At 31.2% G+C, this 21,891-nt stretch overlaps 1 protein-coding gene across 1 annotated transcript in view; it reads left to right on the forward strand.

Moving 5' to 3' along the window:
* Positions 1 to 21,891, forward strand: part of LOC113395520 (uncharacterized) — a 120,830-nt gene that overhangs the window by 64,292 nt on the left and 34,647 nt on the right. The window contains exon 2 of the mRNA XM_026633118.2: positions 5,808 to 5,841. The gene's annotated coding sequence lies outside the window, so the exon portion shown is untranslated. The remainder of the gene's footprint in view (positions 1 to 5,807; positions 5,842 to 21,891) is intronic.

Genomic DNA, 21,891 nt, shown 5'->3' on the forward strand with positions numbered 1-21,891 from the left:
TGAGTAAGCCAGTGTAACTTAGGCTAACAACATCAACACTACAAGGACAACATTTTATTGCCCAAGGTTGGTGGTGTATGGGGAAGTAAGGAATGGTTAATATTGTTTACAGCGCCATTGTTTATGGGTGGTGGTGACCACTTACCATCAGGTGACCCATACCTACACTCTACTAGGATTGAAGGCTATTAATGAAAGACAATATCGGGATGTTAGTTATCATACCTTTGCAGTATTTTTAATTATTGTAAAGAAATAGACATTAAACGTATTTAATTAATTTGCCAATGATATTGTAAAATAAAATCAATACTTTATTTCCATTAGATAATAACTTCTAACTCTATCTTGATATTTACCTTTAACTCAAAAATTCTGCGATCGATATCGATCCAAAAATTAGCGCGTTCGACCAAAAAGCAAAAAACTACAGCCGTATCATATAACCTATTTTCCAACTATTTTATGCAATTGTCAATGGCACAAATGTCGTATCTCACCTTGAAAGATCCACTGGGGCACTGATAGGATCTATATAAAAACATGAATGAGATGTTATCGTCGTTTCGAAACTACTGACGAATATGAGGAACGTCCACCTGATCCATAGATAGAGTTTTGTCAGTATAAATATTTTGAGGTTAGGTCAAGTACGATTTGACAAAAACGTGAATACTAGCACCATTATCTGACTAGTTAGGAATTATGAACATTGCCACTATGTGATATGCCGTTCAGTACAATGATAGTGTTGATTCTTATACGATTGACTGGGGAGAGTGACTCCATAACACTATGGGATTATATTCAAATCAGTTAATCTGAGTGTCAGAAAGTCTCTTACTAATGATTCCTTATTTAAATTATGTTTCTTTTTTAAGAATAAGAATATAAATTGATATTTAAATTTTTTTAATGTGCCTAAATTACAAGATATTATAAATAAAAAAAGATAAATTAAAATATTATATACTTTTAAAAATTACCAATACGCAGGTAGTTCACGACCATCCAATAATACATAAAGTAAAATATTCATCTCAGTATCTATGATCACGTCGATACATATTTGTATATAGATAAAAATATACTGAGTCAGTTGTAAAATTTCCAAGTAATCCAAGATTAACTACGCTTGTAGTTTACCGCTAACGAATGAAGTGGTTGATACTGCAATTATTATCAATAGTATGTTCTATTGCTATCAATAAGTTATTATTTAATTAAATAGTTTCTAACGAGTTTCTGATTGCGCACAATTATAAAAATTGTTGGAGCAAACTATTCCAGCAATTTCGTACGTCCCGAACCTAGATGACTAAAAAGTATTTCTTTGGTTAGTGACTCTTTAGTAAATATATTTTATGATTAATCCAAATAACAACCATACAATCAAACAACATTGAATTACAAATTGAGTGCCTTTTTACTATTTTTTTTTTTTTCTACCCTAAAGTGACTAATTTTTAAGCAATTTTTTAACGTTTTGATAACATAAACATAGTAATAAAAAAAATATATAAATCTGGCAACGCATGACAAAATCCGACATTTCCAAAAATAGCACGGTCTTTATCGGTCTCATTAAACAAGATCTAATGTGTCTAATATTAATTTAAAATCTTTATTTATCATGCAATAGAAATAAAATACAATTATTTTTAATCAATGATGTAGTTTAAGTCAAAATATAAATAAACCATGTAATGTTACGACTTACGGTATCATAAATATTTTTTGCATATTGTCCTTTTCATGATAGTGCCCAACACCGCCCATAGAAAATGGCACTGTGAGAAATATTAACCATTCCTTACATCGCCAATGCACCAACCTTGGGAACTAAGATCTTATGTCCCTTGCGCCTGTAGTTACATTTACACACTCAAACTTCAAACCGGAACAGAACAATACGGAGTATCGCTGTATTTAAGAAATTATTGATTAGCTAATTGTCTAAATATCGCATAAAATCGTAAGAAAATCTACCCAGACGGACTTGCACTTCCTTTACCTACTACCGAACAAAATGCCTTCTCAAGTCAACATGAATTTCGTAAAGGTATACCTTTTAACAAAAAAAAATATATTTTCAACCACCCACACGCTTAGACTTCTGATTTCTTCTGATTTAAATTAATATATAACGGAGTTAAATGAGGATCTCGTTATGAGATTCGTAATTAGATGGATGAGACGTAGGAAACTCAAATAATATTTTACTCTTTTAAAGTCGTTTATTCTCTTTTCATATTTTTTGATCATTTCTTTATTTTTCAATGACGGCTGTCAACCCGTGACCGACGCCCATCCAGTCGCCGCCGCTCCACCTACTTCACTCAAACGTACTAAAGACGATTTAGACATTCTTTTAAGTGTTAGATAAAGCAATAGATGGCATCTGCGACATAGATTTATATATATAGATTACATTTAATTTAAAAATTATAATACGTACCAATAAAAAAAAAAGCTATCCTTTAGTAATTATTAATAAATAATGTCATTTTTTTTTTATTTAATTAAATTTTCAGTAGTTTTATAGTCATGCAAGAAGATCAGCGAATTAAATAATCCATGCGTAGTATGAGAACCGCTCATTGAACCATGAGCTTGTCTGTCATCGCATTATCTACACCATGGATCACGATCTACACCATAGATCAACACGTCACGTTCAAATGACACTCAAACGATGATCTCATTGCGTTTTTGCACGATTCGTTGCGCCTGCGCACAGTGTTGGCCAAACGTAATAAGCTCACTCGGTTTGACTATTTTTTTTCTACTTTATTTTATATATCATAAGATTCATGTTTAGATTTATGTTCTTGTTTAGTATTTAAGTAGTCATTCTGAGAACTAAACTTATCACGGGTATTTTTTTCTAATTATCACAACTCTATAATTTCTGTGAAATAGAATATTATTACCAATAGGTTACTAATTAAATCTACTAGTATTTCTCCGTAATATTAATAAAATATTTTATATTAAATATCTGTGATTATATTAATTTAAATACAAAAATCAAATCATTAAAAAACCGTTTAAATATATTTCAATATATGTTTTTACGTGTCCACTTTTTAATCATTCGTTATTTTTTAATAAGTTTTACTTCCTAAATTTTATTATATAGGTACTTACTACTGTTATTATCATTATTTCTTATTTTAAAGATTTATTTTTTTTATTTTTAATCTGTCTTTAAGCTTATATTGTGATTCTTGAAAAATAAATGCATTCAATTTCAAATCAAATATCTTGCCTATATATCGACTGTACTGGATTTCGACCTTGGTAAAGTAATAATAATTTACACAAAAAAAGAAATCCTTGCCAGAAAACATATTTTTCATTACCAGTATTTTATATCATCATTGTCATTTACGTCATCCTATTTTTTGGAAATCGTTCGTTCGTCGTACAAAGAAAAAAGGGTTTGGATAGTGGTCGCTGATACGTTGGCTTACCCTCACCACTTCTAACGCTTCTGTGTAACAAATGACATACTAATCTTTATTATTATAAGCACAATTATTTACCATTTAATTTTTTTTTTTTGTACTTATCAAATTACTTACAAAAAAATCTTTAAGAATTAAGTTTAATTTGACCACAAAATACTTGACAGTAAAAATCTCAAAAGAACGAACTAATACGTTATATAAATACAAATGGATGTTATTACTTGACACAATTAAATCGAAACCCTATATTTCCCTCCAAAAGGTTAAAACCTGCCATTAGGGTTCAGATAATCTCAAATAAAACAATAGTGACCGTTATGTTGTTACTAAGATAGGGCGATTTAAGTAGACACAGACCATTTCTGGACATAACAGTCCCTCTGTACAAGGCTGTAACAGTATAAACCTCGTAACGTAAATTCAAGATGTGCAGTTCATTATAATCCGACAACATTGACATATCTTCACTGTCATCTTGTTAACCGGTGTGCGTGTCTGTCCTGTTCACGTCATATTGGTGTGTGGTCCAAGATGGCGGCTACAAGAATTGTCAATGTGACGTCGTTTTATTTAGCTGTCATTTTTGACATATTATATACTGTAAGAGTCATCTCCTATATAAAAGTCTTATTGTAAACTACTTTTAGTAGATTAACAGATTAATGTATAATTTTTCAAGCGGATATAATGGATAAATGAATAAATATAAATATTGGACAACATCACATACATTACTCTGATCCCCATGTAAGTAGCTAAAGCACTTGTGTTATGGAGAATCAGAAGTAACGACGGTACCACATACACCCAGAGCCAAGACAACATAGAAAACTAATGAACTTTTGAAATGAAACGAACCCGGGATCTCGGAGTGGCGTGCCCATGAAAACCGGTGTACACACTACTCGACCACGGAGTGTCACGGAAAAAAATATGTTGAATAAAAAGTTTTTATTGCTAGAATATATATTTAAACACAGGACACGATTGTTTAGTTTCAAGCAATTAACGATCCTGTAAATCTTACTGAAATCGTTGACTGTAATTTTCCCTGGAGTCTCCATAACATATTCCACTGATAATATTTAAATCAAATATTTTTATTCAATTTGAACAATCGTCAAACCGCTTACGCGTCCCCATTACGTCCTCCCACGTCCTATAAATACCAGTACTTCATTAAAATAATATTCCCCATTTCCATTATCCGATCTGTAATCACTGCTTAAGATTTAAATTCCCCGAGGCTTCCGTGTCTGTGGAAACAAATAGACAAGCGACAAGGACAACGTCCATTAAACTATTTGCTTGAACATTCAAAATCTATGTCCGAGTGGACAATGGCTGATCTTGATTGACCTTTGGTCGATTTACTAACCAAACAGTACTTGTTTGGTATATTATTATTATTTTCATGGCATTGGTAGTTGGAGGGGCAAATAAGTCGCTTGATGGTTAATGGTTACCATTGCCAAATATCTACAACAATTTTTTTCATCTCTAATGCGCCACCAACCTCAGATTTTACCAGGGATATATGCCTAAAGTTACACTGGTCCACTCACCTTTCAAACTGGAACGCAAAACTATGAGTGGGTGGTAATTACACAGACGGTTTTGCACAAAGCCCTACAACCAAGTAAATTTTATATTGAAGATATCTTTATGAACAATGACTATTTTTTGTTATTAAAAGTTTTTTCATTATCATATTAATAAAAAAACGCTATAATTAAAATGATATATTGTTATATTGGTCATTGCGGGGTACCTTTATTTATATACATTAGCTTTTACAGCTGCCTCATAGGTCTAGTGGTTAGGTTAGCTTATAACGCCGCAGTTCTCGAGGTTTTATGTTCAAAATTGACTGTTAAGGGCATAAACGACTTATAATGTCATTCATCAGGTCATTAGCAGACTTGAAAGTTTACAGTTTCCAAAGCCATGTTTCGGAAAACATCAAACGCCGTTAATTCCCTTTACTCTCTCCGGTCGCATCGGCTTGTCGTTTCATCGGGTGATGAAAGTGAGGGTGTAAATAATGCACCTGAGTTTTCGCACAAACTGGTTTTCTATGTCTTCATTGAGGATAGCCGTCGTGACCGGACTCTATAATTAGCATTCATAAAATTAATTCCTTGCTAATATTGCGGAACAGAATAACGCAATGAAGTACGGGGGTAGGAGCCTGGAATACGTCATCCAACCAATAAAAATGTTATTATTACTATTATGCCATAATAAAAAATAAAAAAAATGGTATATTTCACTATTTTAAAAAGTTTTCTTTTTTTCGTATTTCATACTAATTATTTTACGTCTTTGTTACAGAACCAGTGAAGATATCGAGCATTGAAGAGTTAAGGTAACCTATATTGATCCCAATTTAACATCGTTAGATATTTACTACTATGAGAAAATCGTCCATTAATAAAGTAACAGCCTATTAATGTCCCACTGCTGGGCTTAGGCTTCTTCTCACTTTGAGGAGAAGGTTTTGGAGCTAAATCCACCACTGCTCGAATCCGGGATGCACATGTGGCAGAATTTAATTTAAATTAGACACATGTAGGTTTTCTCACGATGTTTTCCTTCATCGCCGAGCACGAGATGAATAAATGAATATAAACACAAATTAAGCACATGAAAATTCTGCAATCATCGGTTAAGCTGCACGCGTTCTAACCACTGGGCCATCTCGGTTCTTGTCCATTAATAAAAAACAAAAGTTAAAACATATTTATTCGTGAGGTTACTCATCTCATTATAAACTCATAGAAACAGCTCAAGACTAAAGATATGACCCAGATAGGTAAGTTATCTAGATGCCTAGATAAGTTAGCGAGACCTAGATCTCTAACTATACGCCTTGCTGACTATATTTCAATGTGACGAGAAGATATTATCGACTCAGCCCTTCGGTTTATTGCGGGGTAAGTTAATGCGAATTGAGATACATACATATGAATGATAGTTATATCTCTTGTCAGAATCGCCATCGTAATGATTTGAGGCTCAGTGATTAAGTTCGGAGCTGAGATGGTGAATAGTTGGATCCGAGAGATAATCTTGAGTAAAGTTACGACTGATGAATAAAACGGATACCGCATTTCAAAGAAAATAAGGTGCCAATGTAATGATGAGCTGATCAGTTGAAGCTTAATGTACACGTCGGTCATATTAATTTTTTCAAAGACATATTTAATTAAAACTTTATTGTACAAAACAATATATACAAATTTTAATTATCTACCAGCCGGCTTTAGGAAGGGTTAATAAACGTTAAAATAATATATGTGTGTGTATTTTTAATGTAATGTAATAATTAAAAATATTTGCTTAAATTCACCTTAGTTGCTCAACAAAATACGAATGCAATGTTAAATGTTGTAGGTTAATCTTATAACTTAATTTATTAAATCTAAATATCCAAGTGGATACTTCTTCACATCTTAACCAAACAGCTCAACCCACTGAGTTTTCACATGCTACTAAATTATCTCGTGCGAAGAAAACATCGTTAATAAATGTTACTGAAAGAAATTTCTTTGATATAAATAATTATATTTTATTATATCGAATCAAAATGAATGTAATAACACTCGAGCTTATATAATCAAAAACTTCAATTAAAACTAAACTAACAGAAGGTTCATTAAAAAATAATTGAATGATTTTCAAAATAACACATTCACCTTTGTGCGTGGAATCGATTCATCGATAATTACCACGAACAAAAGAGAAATATGTAACAACACTATCCACACAAAAGGCAAGAGACCCTTAGAGATGTGCCGCCTAACAAAAGATCGATGTCGAAGCGCGGGTGGCTTCGATTTTATAAATAAATTATTTTTAATTGAAACGTCAGTCAGTATAGGGCAATGCGCGTGCGACTGTACTACTCTTAATGGTTTTATTCTATATCAACTTTGATATGAATAAAAAACTTAATTTATTTCAACGCAATTAACACGTGAATGGGATGTATGAGATATAGGGTATGTTACTTAATGTCATTAGATTATAAGGTCCATCTGAATAATAAAAAATGTATAACGGATATTATACTCTCACAATAGATACCTTGATTGCAGGCACGTAAAGAAGTATTTATGGTTGAGATTTGAACCAAATTGATAATTTAAACCTGACTGGACTGGGAATTGACACCCACTCAGAAAGCATGCCCACGGTGGTCAGCTGAATACGTAGCCAACTATCTAAGCTTAACCAACTTTTGAACAAATTTCAATTTAATCATTGAATTGATGTGACAGATTTACCATAGAACCACTAGGTACTACACTACAAATAGACTACAATAATTTTATTTTATTATTTTCGTCATTATGTCAACTATAAAAAGGGGGTAGTGCAACTGTGTCACCTAGTGGTTAGTAGTCACCACTGAAAATAGACATTGGTCATGTAAAAAATATGGGCGCATTAGGGATAACCGTCCCTTATATCGTTAACGCGATAACCTTGAGAATTAAGCTACTCTGTCCCTTTTGCCTGTAATTATATAAGCTCATTCACCTTTCAAACCGAAATTCAACAATATTATGTATTGCCGTTTAATGCTGGAGTAAATGCTAATTATGGGGGGTATACTTAACCAGCATGATAATGTAATGTAAAATAATAAATATTATATTATAATAAAAAAATAATTTAAATGTAAATACTTCCGAGCGTATGTTCTACGTAGAAGCAAGAAAAGTAATCATACAATTTTCAAGCGATTTAAATACAGATACTAACTCAATATATTCTATTAAATGTACATACGAGTATAGTTCATGAAAATCAGTAAATGATGTATTCTGTAACGGATGTTGATAAGTTAGGACATTTTGGAATAGAGCAACGTAAACTATCAACTGACGAACGTAACTAAAGTTAGCATCGCCAATTATATAGCGAGTATTTATTCTACCGCTGCCGCATAACGCAGCTTCAAAGAGCTCCTAATAGCATTTAAAACAAACAACAATCATCATCATCCTCCTGCCCTTATCCCAATTTTACTTGGGGTCGGCGCAGCATGTCTTCTTCTTCCATACTTCTCTGTCGGACGTCATCTCACTAGTAACATTCTTTCTAACCATATCGTCTTTCACACAATCCATCCAACGTTTCTTGGGTCTTCCCCTACCTCTATATCCATTAAAACAAATAACAATATCTGTCAAATTAAATGACTGTATTTCTGATAAATACAAAACGATTGATACATCGAATTTTATGTCAAAATCCAGATTAACGTAAATATATATTACGTGGGAACCGAATATAAAATATTTACCTTGCTAGAGCTATTGCTGTTATAAGAATCGAATATCAACTACACTGGGTGATAATTCTAGTAACTAATGACAGTAATGATACGTCTTATTCCGTTCCAAATTCGACGACACCACGCAAAAAACTAACTAAGGACCAATTTACTTTTTTGTATCGGTTTCAATAGGATTAAATTCCGATCAAACTTAGACCGAACTGCATCTGGATCGTTACGTTTATAGAATAGGTACTCTGAACGCCAACGATTACGTTTCTATTCGATTACGAGAATTTATCAATTTGTTAGTGGAATATATGTTTGATTATGCTTTTATATTACAGGTATTCATTTAAGTCCAATTTTTTTCGGAATAATATCAATATCACGTAGCTTCAGCTTGACCTTATAAATAAAAATAATGATCTTAATACCTTTTCGGGGCAAGTAGTCTGTAATACGATTAAAATTTGTATATTTATTGCTAATTTATTCTATTTGATAATAAGACCTACCTCAACGAACGATTTGTTAAACGGTGACTTTCTATTTGAAATTTTTATTCTATTTTGAACTTTAGCGCTTAAAAAATAACGTTTAAAATAAATTACTTATGTAAATTAAGTACCGCAAATTATGCATTCCTTAAATAGATGGGCCATTTTATATTTAAACACGAATTAAATGCAAATTTGTTATGAATGTATAATTGTTTTATTGTTAAATTAATTAATCATAATAGAAATAGGTATGAAAGTCAAAATCAAAATGTACTTAAAACGTCTTTTGTATTAAATGTAAATTTCCATATTGGAGGACTTTGAACGCGACTTATTTTTTATAATTATTTTTTCTTGGTAAGCTAGAGATAGAAAGCCAAAATCAATCAAGGCTTTGCGATCTATACTAATATTATAAATGCGAAAGTATCTGTCTATCTGTCTGTCTGTCAGTTTCTCTGTTACGGCCAAACCGCTAAACTGAATTAGATGAAATTTGGTGTAAAGCAAGCTTGAACTCCAAAGGAGGACATAAGCTACTTTATAATGAGTACCTGACGACCAACCCTCAAAACGCGATACAAGTCACGGGCGACAACTAGTATGCTCACATAACACACGCGACACCGCTCTGTTCCACTATTTTATTGCTCTATTTTCGAAGCGAAGTTACTTTTGAGCCAAAATAGTACTGGCACAAACATGAGGCAGAAGTCATTTTAGCAGAGTTGGAAAAATAAGAAATCTTATTGAATTGGAGAATATACAAAGACATTTCCAAGGCAATTTTTGTATAGTTGTAAATTAATTGTTATACTTTATAAAACCGTTTAAATAAATCATACTGACGAATCCCGAAATCTTCCAACCTTATCGCACGAAAATCTACTGAGTCTTTTAAAGTTACAATACTACCGTCAAGTTACGCCTACCTCTTTATAGTCCAGTCACTAAATTTTTTTACCTTGTTATTCACAAATATCAATGTTTTTCAATAATAAACAGTGTTCCGTATGTTGCAAAACGCTGCTAATTTAATATAGGTTACAAAATGCTATAAAAATGATAATTGCAAATTTTCAGCGTGTTACTAATTTTTTTAACAGTGGTTTTAACAAAAAACGCTGTTCACCCCTTTTCAACCCTTTCCCTTCAACCCACGACGCTGCAAAATCACACGGTAAGTTATTTTACCTTACTAAACAAACCCACAAAATTTCGCCGAGTTACGAATTTGTTAGGGATTTTGGACTTTATTGACTGGACTATTATTCATAATAGGCAGATGGACTGGCAATCTATCTGGCAATTAGTTGTCACATAGGCATTGTCACTGTATGAAATATTACCTATTCCTTAAGACATTAGTTCGCCACCAAACCTAGAAACTAAGAAGTTGTATCCCTTGTGCCTGTAATAAGAGTGCTCACTCACCCTTCGATCCGAAACATAACAATTCTCACTATTGTCGTTTATCAATAGAATAAGTTATGAGTGGGTGGTACTCAATATAAGTAATCCAAAGTAAAGCCCCTTACATTTACGCACAGATTTTTTTTTTTAGGGAATCGGTTGGTGGACTAGCAAATGAAACCTTTATGGTTCATGGTCCCCAACGCCCATAGACATTAGCGCCGTAAGAAATTTTAATAGTTCCTTAACTAAGTTATTATGTTCCTTGTGCTTATTAAACTGGCTCACGCAACATGCAAACCAACAGCGACAAAACAATACAAAATATTGCTTCTTGGCGGTAATTCTCTTTAAGAGAATTAAAACAGTCCTCGTAAATGACTAGTAAAAGTTATTATATCGTAATATATGTAATGTTATACGTAATCATTTTAATATATAAAAATAAATAGAAGCTGTAAATTGGAGCTCACAAATATAAGATAAGGTTCCATATTCTCCCGATCACGAGCTTCATAAAGTAAGTTAGCGGTATTAGATTTAATAAAAATAAATCTGCGAGGGCGTCGCTGTTCGCGCTTTCAATTACGGAACGATCTAATATCTATTGGATAGATATTATATTGAGTTTAGTTCTTGTGTATTTTTTGCTGTCTCGCTATTGTAAGATGACATATTTTTTTTTTTTATTAGTAACGTACAACGGCTTACAATAATCTGCTCAATGTTTGAGAAAAAGTTTAAGTGTCCGATGCTATAAAAAGTAAAAAATGTAAAAAAATCAGGTCGTGTAATAATCGAATTACTTGTTTTTTGTTTTCCTGTGTTGACTTGGAAATGAAAACGTGAAAGCGGGTAAAGTAAGGCGATTTGGGAGGTGTTGTTATTTATTTCAAATATTTTTAAATAACTTGTTAATCATACAATTCCTTACCACATGAGCAAATTTTTTAATTATTTTTTATCTCTTAAGTTATTTAAACATAAAATTTATACCGAATAATAAATCTAACAAATCTTAGCACGGGGTCTCCTAGTACAGGTCTTTGATATATGAAACATATCGTAAACCAATAAAAACATTATTACTATAAAAAAAGAACAATTTGCATTTTAAATAAGCCATTAAAAATACAATATGATCAAGTTTTTGAGTCGTTCACAAATTATTTCCTCATTGGAGTCAATAAGCGATAGACAATCATTTTTTGCACATTAATCTTAAATAAATATTCATATCTGATACAATATTATTAAGTATTCAAATCTAATAGTGATGTTTTAATCACCGAACATTTTCGCGGTGTTATTCAGTTTTCAATTTTTTATTTTTTTACACCACTTTAATAAATATAGCATACACCCACTCGTTTCTTTGCAACGTGAATTCAGCGCATTCCACCGTCACTAAACAAGGCCGAAGGGGAGAAACCGTAAGAACGGCTCCAATCAACTAACGACGTCATTTTATAAAATTAAAAAGGCAACTAAATATACCTTGTATTTGGTTGGGTTTTTCTAACTCGACTGCCCAAAAGTGGGATATTTGTTTGTTTATTTTTTCCACAATAACTTTTGAATGCCTGAACAGATTGGAATGTATGATGTAGATATCATTCGTAGTGAGGTCTAAGTCGTGTTTTTTTAATTTATAAAGTAAAATAGATTTTTTTTATAAATAAATTCTAAATTAACGTTAAGGTTTGTAGCGAAAACTCATATTTATAATTTACGATTATAATCCCGTTAATAATATTACCGGTAATTTATATTGTGAGTTGTTTAAATGTTTCATGCTTTTAATTCAATAGGGCAATAAGTCACGTGAACGATTTCTTCTTCTTTTTTGGTGTTGGAGATAAATTACTCGATACAGGGAATCGAAATAACGAATTTTGTGATCGTTTTACGATAAATTCAACAAAGTTTCCTTGAAACCTTGTCTTATATTCTTATATTTGTTTTAAATAGATGCTATTTTTAATTATAATATTTATAATAAATATCAAAATTAATATTCATTTTTATTCAATCCTCCTATTTAAATATATTTTATTAAAACTCAATAAAATATTAACATTAAATAATATATTTAAGCTTTAAATTAACGCTTCTGTTTGTATAAGACTTGATACTAAGTTCTCATGCCGTATGTAAAGGTATTTTCATACTAAGTAGATAAATAATGAAAAAATATTCACTCAAGCCTCGCAACGAATCAAAATATTCATGAACATGTCGCTTTGTTTTCAAACAATGTATATAACTGTTAACTATTCCGCGTAAATTGTATCGGTCTTCATGTTGATATATATAACCTAGGTAGCCCAGTGCCTAGAATGATTGAATCTAAAACATAGAATACCTGTTCAATGCTGATGAATGATATTAATCAGATTCTCAAACTAGTTCATTGGACTTTTAAAATTAATAATATTAAACCGTTCTCGTTTACAAATTAAATAAAACAAACATTGTTCGATTTAAATAAAATACATCTACATAGAACACCTTCTTTCATTCATCGAAATGAAACTACAACAATAAACAACTCCAAGTACATTATAAATTTAAGGTAACATTATCTTGAAGCTATATCTCCACGTCTGCCCTGGGTATCCCATAGAAATTCCAGGGTGGAATTGTATACGCCATAATATCGTAAAATATGGGAACAACAGTTCTTCTAACAATAAGAATTTCGCAATTTATTATGACGATTACAATCGCATTCGATATTAATGCTTCGTTTGTATGTGCTAAGTTAAGATAGTAAACTCAACCTAGTAAACAAACACACTATATAAACTCGGAGTAGTGTGCGTGCTGCAAAAGTTTATATAGGGATGGATCGACCAATGAGCAACCAGTAATATAAATAATTGAATAAGCAATCAAGACTAATAATAGCTTCTTGGAATTTTATATTCAAATACTTGCTTCACACGTCTCAGTATTAAATAATCAGCCAATAATATATTCCGTTACGCTTTCAAGTTCCGACAAAGACAAGTGCGTGCCTGCTCGTTCAAATACTTGCCGAATGTAAAGAGAGCATAACACCGCCGTAGTAGCAGGTCCGGTTCCGACCCAATTCCTTGGTACTAGGCGATCATAGGCAGTTTATCATATCTGACCGTTATCTACTGCTATCCGCTTCGTTTAGTCCGTTGTTTAGTTCGCAGCTTGCCCTTGCGGATTTGAGGGCATTGGCCGAAACGTTCTAAAGATTCCTAACTACTTATGCTACCCTGGTAATTTACCTTTATTGGTCAAGGCTGAAAGCGTTCACTAAATTCATTTTTTATATATTTAGATTATACAAAGTTATTTTAACAATGTTTACAAAGATAGAATGAACACAGATTATAATTTAATAATCGGATTATAATGTTTAAACAAATACTTTGATTAATAACTAAAATAAATATAATATATAAAGTATATTTAGATTATACAAAGTTATTTGAACAATGTTTACAAAGATAGAATGAACACAGATTATAATTTAATAATCGGATTTTAATGTTTAATTAAATACTTTAATTAATAACTAAAATAAATATAATATATAAAGTTTTACTATGATTAAAAATTAAATCATACCTATTATATAGAGTATTATTACAGGTTCAAGAATGGTTGTGATCTATACAATATATAAATATCCTAGTCGAAGGAGTACAGATAAGCAAAATACCTTACATTAACATACTCCATACCATTTGATAGTTCTGCTATATTATTCAATTGATGATTTTATCTTAATATTATAAAAAGTACTTATATCCACTTTAATTTTATAGGTCCTATACTTCACTGACATTCAAAACGCTAATATTTCACAAATCAATACCTAAAAAATACCACAATCAAAATCCCACCAATGATATTATGTCAAAAAAAAATATCAAAATTTGGCGTTACTTCTCTGATTTGAATAGGCTATATATTTTTTTCTGATGTAAACAAATTTACTGCTGACAGATCTTGCTCTGTACTTACTACTGTAACTCATAACAAGCTTAATCAGCTAATCATGCGAATGGCAAATATACATTAATGAAAATATACCACATGACAGTAACTAATCATTTCAACAGATAATAATCATCCAACTGTAACGGCGAATAATTGAAATACCCAAAAAATTGCGTTTAATTATTTAAGTAGCATGCTTGTTTGATATAAAAAAACAAATGTAAGCAAACGACTAATGATTGCTAGTTATTTAACGAACGGTACATAATAGTATTTGTTATATCTTTAAATTTATGCTGATTGTTATTTTAATTAAACTAAATTACTTATAATGTTTGTTAATAAATATTGTTGTGATCCGGTTTGAAGTTTGAGTGATCCAGTGTCACTACGAGCACAAGGGATGGTTAAACTCAAGATTGGTAGTATATTGGTTATGTAAGAAATATGTAACAAAAGGGTGGTGACCAATTACCATTAAGTGGTCCATTCTCCAGTCAATGCCAGCCAGTACCCATGTCATATACAGTGCATAAAAATAACTTTACTTTAAAAATATTTATAAAAACATTAATATAAATAAACTATAAAATATACATTTTATTGCAACATAAAATTTTATTTTATATACCAATAAACATCGTTCAAATTAATGGAAATGTTGTCATTCGTTGGAAACATCTAATATTCACCGGCTGACGCTAAAATCACAATTCATTAAAATTTTCCAATAAGAGAGATAATTAAATTAAATAAATAAATAAAAATACAATTAAATTGTCCGTCTGTGATTTCAAAATGATTTTTCTAAGTCTATATGATTTTTTGTAAGCTATCAAAACCATACTATGATTTTTATTTTCGCCTGTCTGTCAATGTACAAAAAATATAAAATTTACAAATTTTTGTATTAAGTTATTTATAGGAAGTATATGTATTTGTATTTCCAGATACAGTTGAACCATCTTTATTTGATCAAAGTTTTAATAACTTAAAGCTTACGTTACTAAAAATTGTTCAGATTTTTTGATAACATAAATAAGTAAATTTAACGCGAGTAAAGCCGCGAGGCATAGCTAGTATTACAATAAAATTTTATTAATGTCACAAACCAACAGTGTCAATATTAGTACTGTTAATATGTTATTTATGTTTAATGGGTTCGATTTTTTTCAATAATAAATAAACACGAACGTTAATAAACATATTACAATAAAATTGCAAATTTGGTTAAATATTGTGTTCAGTCGTTAATCTAATGCTTAAAAGGGTGTAATTTTTATGCATTATGATTGTGTTTGAAAGAAAACAGTCAAAGTTGTAAATAGTTTCAGAAATAAACTAATTCATTAATTTTATTTCTTCTATTCATGTAACCACAAAACAAAGTATATCAGTAACTCCTTATCGTATTTTTGAGGTAATTTCAAATTCCTTTGACCCTTTTTTTGTAGAGAAGATTTAAAACTGCACTGGTCGAATCCAGGTAGGTGAAAACTCTGTGTCAGAAGATCGATTTCAACGCCGAGAGCGAGATAAATTAACAACACAAATTATGCATATGAAAATTCAGTTATTTTTATTCGATTTCGAAGCCGAACCAGTAATCTTCGTTTAAAATTCACTTACTCTAATCACTGAGCCATGTCGACTACAATTTATAATAATGCAAATTGGCTAAGCATCTCGAACGACGCCGATTCCGATAGTAACATCGATACAAAATCGATATGAAAACATGGACCCAATTAAAACGACCGACAACCTGCTAATGACTTATTCGAACACTGCTACATTCGGGAAGATCTTAAACTAGCATGGAATTTACTTTAGAAAATACTGGCAATTATCCAAGAGTCCTAGATAATAGATTACATATTATTTTTTTAATATAAAATATCGACTTGACCTTAAGAATTTAATATATGGGCATGTTAAATAAAAACTTTTTCGTTAAAATTGCTTTTTTTTTTTAATAATATTTTGTTTTCTTTTTATGCTTAATAATATTTAATTCATCACATGGATTGATAAGTTGGATTCTACCTTAACTGGACCTGTAGTGCATAATGATGATGATGATGATATATGAATAAACTCGAAACTCACCACAGAACACGATTGTAAAATGACAGAAAGTAACATGCGACGTTATTGTAATAATAATATCATTCGAATCATAATAGCGTGTCATCGTAAATCTGTTTTCAACATATCACGAGTGAGGTATGAAGTGAGTTTGTACAGAGTAGCTACAGAGCTATTTCCTTCATGTTAAACAATCAAGTTTCTTTAATTACTGTGGAATTATTAACAGTTTTCAGTTAAATGATAAGATTTATATACAATTGAATAATTATCTGCCTATTAAATTAATTACAATAATCCCCAGATTCTAAACCGCTGATTATTGACAGATTTTAGTAAAAATTGTGTTTCAATTGAAACGAATGGTCATTGGTTGATGGAATCCGATGACCAATAGGAGTTGAGTATTTATAAAAAATAGTTAATCTGATTTTGATCATCACTTCATAAAATCTGTCTAATCTGGATAATCTGACAATTATATTTTAATACTTGTTTGTGATTGTCGTAAATAATATAAAATATACTTATATATTTTTTTATTTCACCTCGATTATATTTATGAGCTATAAAAATTAATAAACGGTTTTCCATGAAGTCGAAATATATTGAATTCATTGAATTTTATATTTATCTAAACATTTGTAATTAAACTAATACATTGCAGCAAATCAACGATACTTGTTAAATTTTAAGCCCACGACCCAAGGTAAAGGTCCTCGTATTTTACCCACTGGGTCATTTGGCTCATTCGTCGTTATCTAAGAGATACATCCGATAGGTACACGGCTACCAATTAAGACCGACACCTGTCCGTGCCTTGCTCCTGAAGCACCGTGTGATACAGGGTCACACTAATTAGAATCGCCTTGTCGTTTTTGCGCTTGAATATCGGTAAATAGTGAGGGTTCCTACACACTAGCATACGTTGATTTTCATGAAAGATAAATAATGAGCTATCTGTTTTACATACATGTTAGAAGATATGACAATGTGATGTGCACGAACGGTACTGAGTATACTATTAAATAAAGCGCTTTGGTAGCGCTGTACATAACCTTAACAATAAACGTATTAAAAACGAAGTGGCGCTTGCACGAATTTCGAACAGCTATCTTCGGTTCTGATTGACATATGCTATTCAATAGATCATCTAGTTACATCTTCCATAGATCCCAGATAAAAAATAAGGCCGCTGTGGAATGCTCGCAAGTGAAACATCGATCATTCGTTATTAAAATAATCGATATCAAAAGAATTTATAATACGAGAGCCCGGCCTTATTTCAATCCATGTAATTTGGTCAATTTAGTACTATTGATTTGATTGTGAGAAGGTGTTTTTTTTTTTTTTTTAAATAATATTGTGCGTAATTTCACTTAAATACTATTGTTATTCTTGTATATCCCTGAAATATATTTTCTTTATAATTATTTAAATAATATCGTAAGTAATTCAATTATTTCTGAAAATGCTAGTAATTCTGAATCTTAAAAATCATAATAAAATTATCATACGACAGAGATAGCATATATTTTTGTAAATAAAAGCCCTTAAAAAATTAATTAATTAAAAAAAAAAATAACATTGTCCTTTTGCACACGTTTTATACAAAATAAACGCACTTCAACGGTGCCATTCCGTTAACCGTCACAGCGTCACAGACAGACAGTCTTAACCCGATAGTTTCACATAAAAAGATAATATCATTGGTTACTGCATTATAAGGCGATGCTTTTAATACAGATAAGTAAATAAATTTACTATCAATAAAATAACTATTACGTCACATCAGATATGTTTTCAATATACGATAAACACGTTAAGGAATTATAAAACTTACTAAGTTTAGTTCTTTTTTGATAATATTTAATGTGTTTTTTAAACGTGTAATAAAGTGTTAAATATTTTAACTATACCCACATTTAAATGTATACTAATATTATAAATTCGAAAGTAACTCTAATGCGTTCCCTGAGAGGGTAAAATTGGGGGTAACGGTTTATGTGCTATACTTAAAGTTTTTCGCGGGTAAAAAAAATTCACGCGGGTAAGACCGCAGGTTTAGCTAGTCTATGATAAACGTGTACATATTTCGATCACGTATGCCTTAAAACTATTCATATTTATAGCGTTCTATTGCTTGAAATTACAACGTTCGTTCCAATGTTATCTGTGGCGTATAACTCGAGCCCGGGCTATCAGTGTGTAGCTGAAAGCAGCCATTAGACTGAAAATCATGGCATCGTCAATAAAACTAAAGGCCACGATCCCGTTGAGACACACCTTTATATACGACAGACGCTGCGGAGTCGCTTCAACTTACAATATATAATTAATATTACCTACTGTGGCTTAAATGTTTCAATATTATTCCTGACGTTATTAAGATTGCTTTAATTATTTAAATATATTTGGTGGATAATATGATAATATTAAAGTATTCGAATAATGATGGATATTTCAAAATACACAATATGTAAAAAGATAAAATTAGTTTTATAAAATTTAAGAAAACCTTTACTGGATTGTTTATATTTTAATATATATTAGTAACGATTTTAGCTACAATGTTTAGTACATTTAAATGTAGGTATAAATAAAATATTTAACACTTCGTTATACGTTTATAAAACAGATAAAATATTATCAAAAAAGAACTAAACTTAGAAAGCATTATAATTCCTTAAAGTGTTTCCTTCGTGTATAAATACTAAGGAAAACAAATGTAGACAGTTTAAACATACAAAACATAAATGAGAATCCTGTTATCGGTTTTATTAATAGTATTTAAAACAGAGAAGATTTAAATAGTATGCAATGAAAAATAACATAAATAAACTAAACTACATTTTATAAAATAGACAAATAAATAAATGAAAAAATAACACCATCCAAAAGATAGTCCATTGGCTTTGCACCCAGGTTTCCGGCAATAAAATGACTATAAAATCTAAATCACCGATATCTGAGTCACCAAAATAATTATTTAAAAAATGTGTATTTATCAAATTCATTTTTCAGGTTGCAAGAGGAACATACCCGTCGAGCTATGGCGATAATTATATCGTGTCGATAGTATCCAATAGTGCTCGATTTAAGATTATTGCAAACAAAGAAACGTTAGTTTTACGATCTTGGTATTTAGAATGTTTATTAATACCATTCGATATGCCTGACAATTGTTTTACGTAAACCTAATTTTAACGCCGATTGTCGTAGGTTAAATTTCCTGGACAAATGTTTTATGAACGGTTTTTATTGAACGGTAATTGTATTAGAAATATTAAACAAGTACATTCTAAATAAGTCTCAGTATGCCGTTATCTATATCTGTATTTAATATTATAAATGTGAAAGTAACTCTGTCTGTCTGTCTGTCGCTGTTTCACTGCCAAATCAATGAACCGAATTTGACGAAATTTGGTATAAAGCAAACTTGAACTCCGATGAAGGACATAGGCTACTTTTTTGCATAACACATGACAACCAACCCCTAAAACGCGAGCGAAGCCGCGGGCGACAACTAGTATATTATATAATTACTTACAATCTCCATTATATGGTAAAGTTTGTAATCTAGCAAGTTTAGATCTTAAGGTGAATTTTCATCAGTAGGTATCGAACCAGGAACTTATAAGCTGAGCTCGTAAAGCGTAAGGTACAGCCCGTTAGGGTGTCCGCACACTGGCATCTTGATGTATATGAAGCATATGAACTAAAGAAAAAGAAAGCTTTGACATTTTGTTTTAAGCAGAAGAAAAGGGAAGAAGAATCTCCATTTAAACATTCTTTAAGAAATTTTTGTCCAATTATAATTTCATCGAATTCTGTGTTAACATGCTTCTAATTCACGAAACTAAAGTTTTCTTAAAATTTAAAGTTATAGTTAAGTTATTTAAATGCATACATTCTTCAATATTCTAGAAACGATTCACTTTGCCTACGGTTGCTAGGATTATCTAAGAAGCTTAATTAAGAAGCTATCTTTGACAGTAGGTTGAGTAAATGTTAAAATGTCGGTATAATAAAGATGGCAGATTAACAAATGAAAGAAAAGGATACGTCCATTAGACGCGTGTATTATCAGCAAGGAAGACGAATCAAAATCAAAATATACTTTATTCTAAGTAGGCTTTATTTAGCAAGCCCTTTTAAATAAGCATTTTACAGAATTTTATTAAAAGTAAAGCTACGGAATGTAACGTCTACCGCTAAGCAGTTAAAGTCTTTTCTTACAATTGACATACAAAGTTATGTCAGTTAAATAAAACTTTTTTATCATTTATTCGTATATAATCTTTTTTTTTTATAATTTGAATTTATGAATTGGCACAGATATATATATTTTTTTAAATGGTAACCTGGCAATTGTTAGTCACGATAAATATAAGAAATCGTACAAATACCTATTTAATTATAACTCTAATATTGTATTGAGAATATTTTCAGTGTAAGTCTTGCACGGACAATATGGAAGCTGAGATAAGAATCAAGTGATTATCGAGTATGGTGGTAAAATATGGTTATATATTGTTCTACAGATATTACGTGCGGTACGCTCTGACCATTTATAGTACAACCGTACAAGTTTTACAGTAAAAACATGCAACTAATTATTTCACGTTAAAGGTTTTCGAAATTTAAATGCCCGCTTGCGAAACGACTTTTTGTTCATAATTCGAAAGTGTCGCTTTTTTAGCATTAACAGCCTGTAAATTTCTCACTGCTGGGCTAAAGGCCTCCTCTCCCTTGAGGAGAAGGTTTGGAGCATATTCCACCACGCTGCTCCAATGCGGGTTGGTGGAATACACATGTGGCAGAATTTCGTTGAAATTAGACACATGCAGGTTTCCTCACGATGTTTTCCTTCACCGCCGAGCGCGAGATGAATTATAAACACAAATTAAGCACATGAAAATTCAGTGGTGCCTACCTGGGTTTGAACCCGAATTCGTCGGTTAAGATGCAAGCGTTCTAACCACTGGGCCATCTCGGCTCATATCGTGTCACTTTAATTATTATTAATTACGTGTGTATGACGTACTAGTTGTTGCCTGTGGCTTCGCTTACTTTAGAGGTTGTTCGTCGTGTTAGGCATAAAAAGTAACCTATGCTCTTTCTTAGAGTTCAAGCTTGCTTCTTA

Source organism: Vanessa tameamea, chromosome 16, assembly GCF_037043105.1.
Source record: "Vanessa tameamea isolate UH-Manoa-2023 chromosome 16, ilVanTame1 primary haplotype, whole genome shotgun sequence".
Classification (NCBI taxonomy): domain Eukaryota; kingdom Metazoa; phylum Arthropoda; class Insecta; order Lepidoptera; family Nymphalidae; genus Vanessa; species Vanessa tameamea.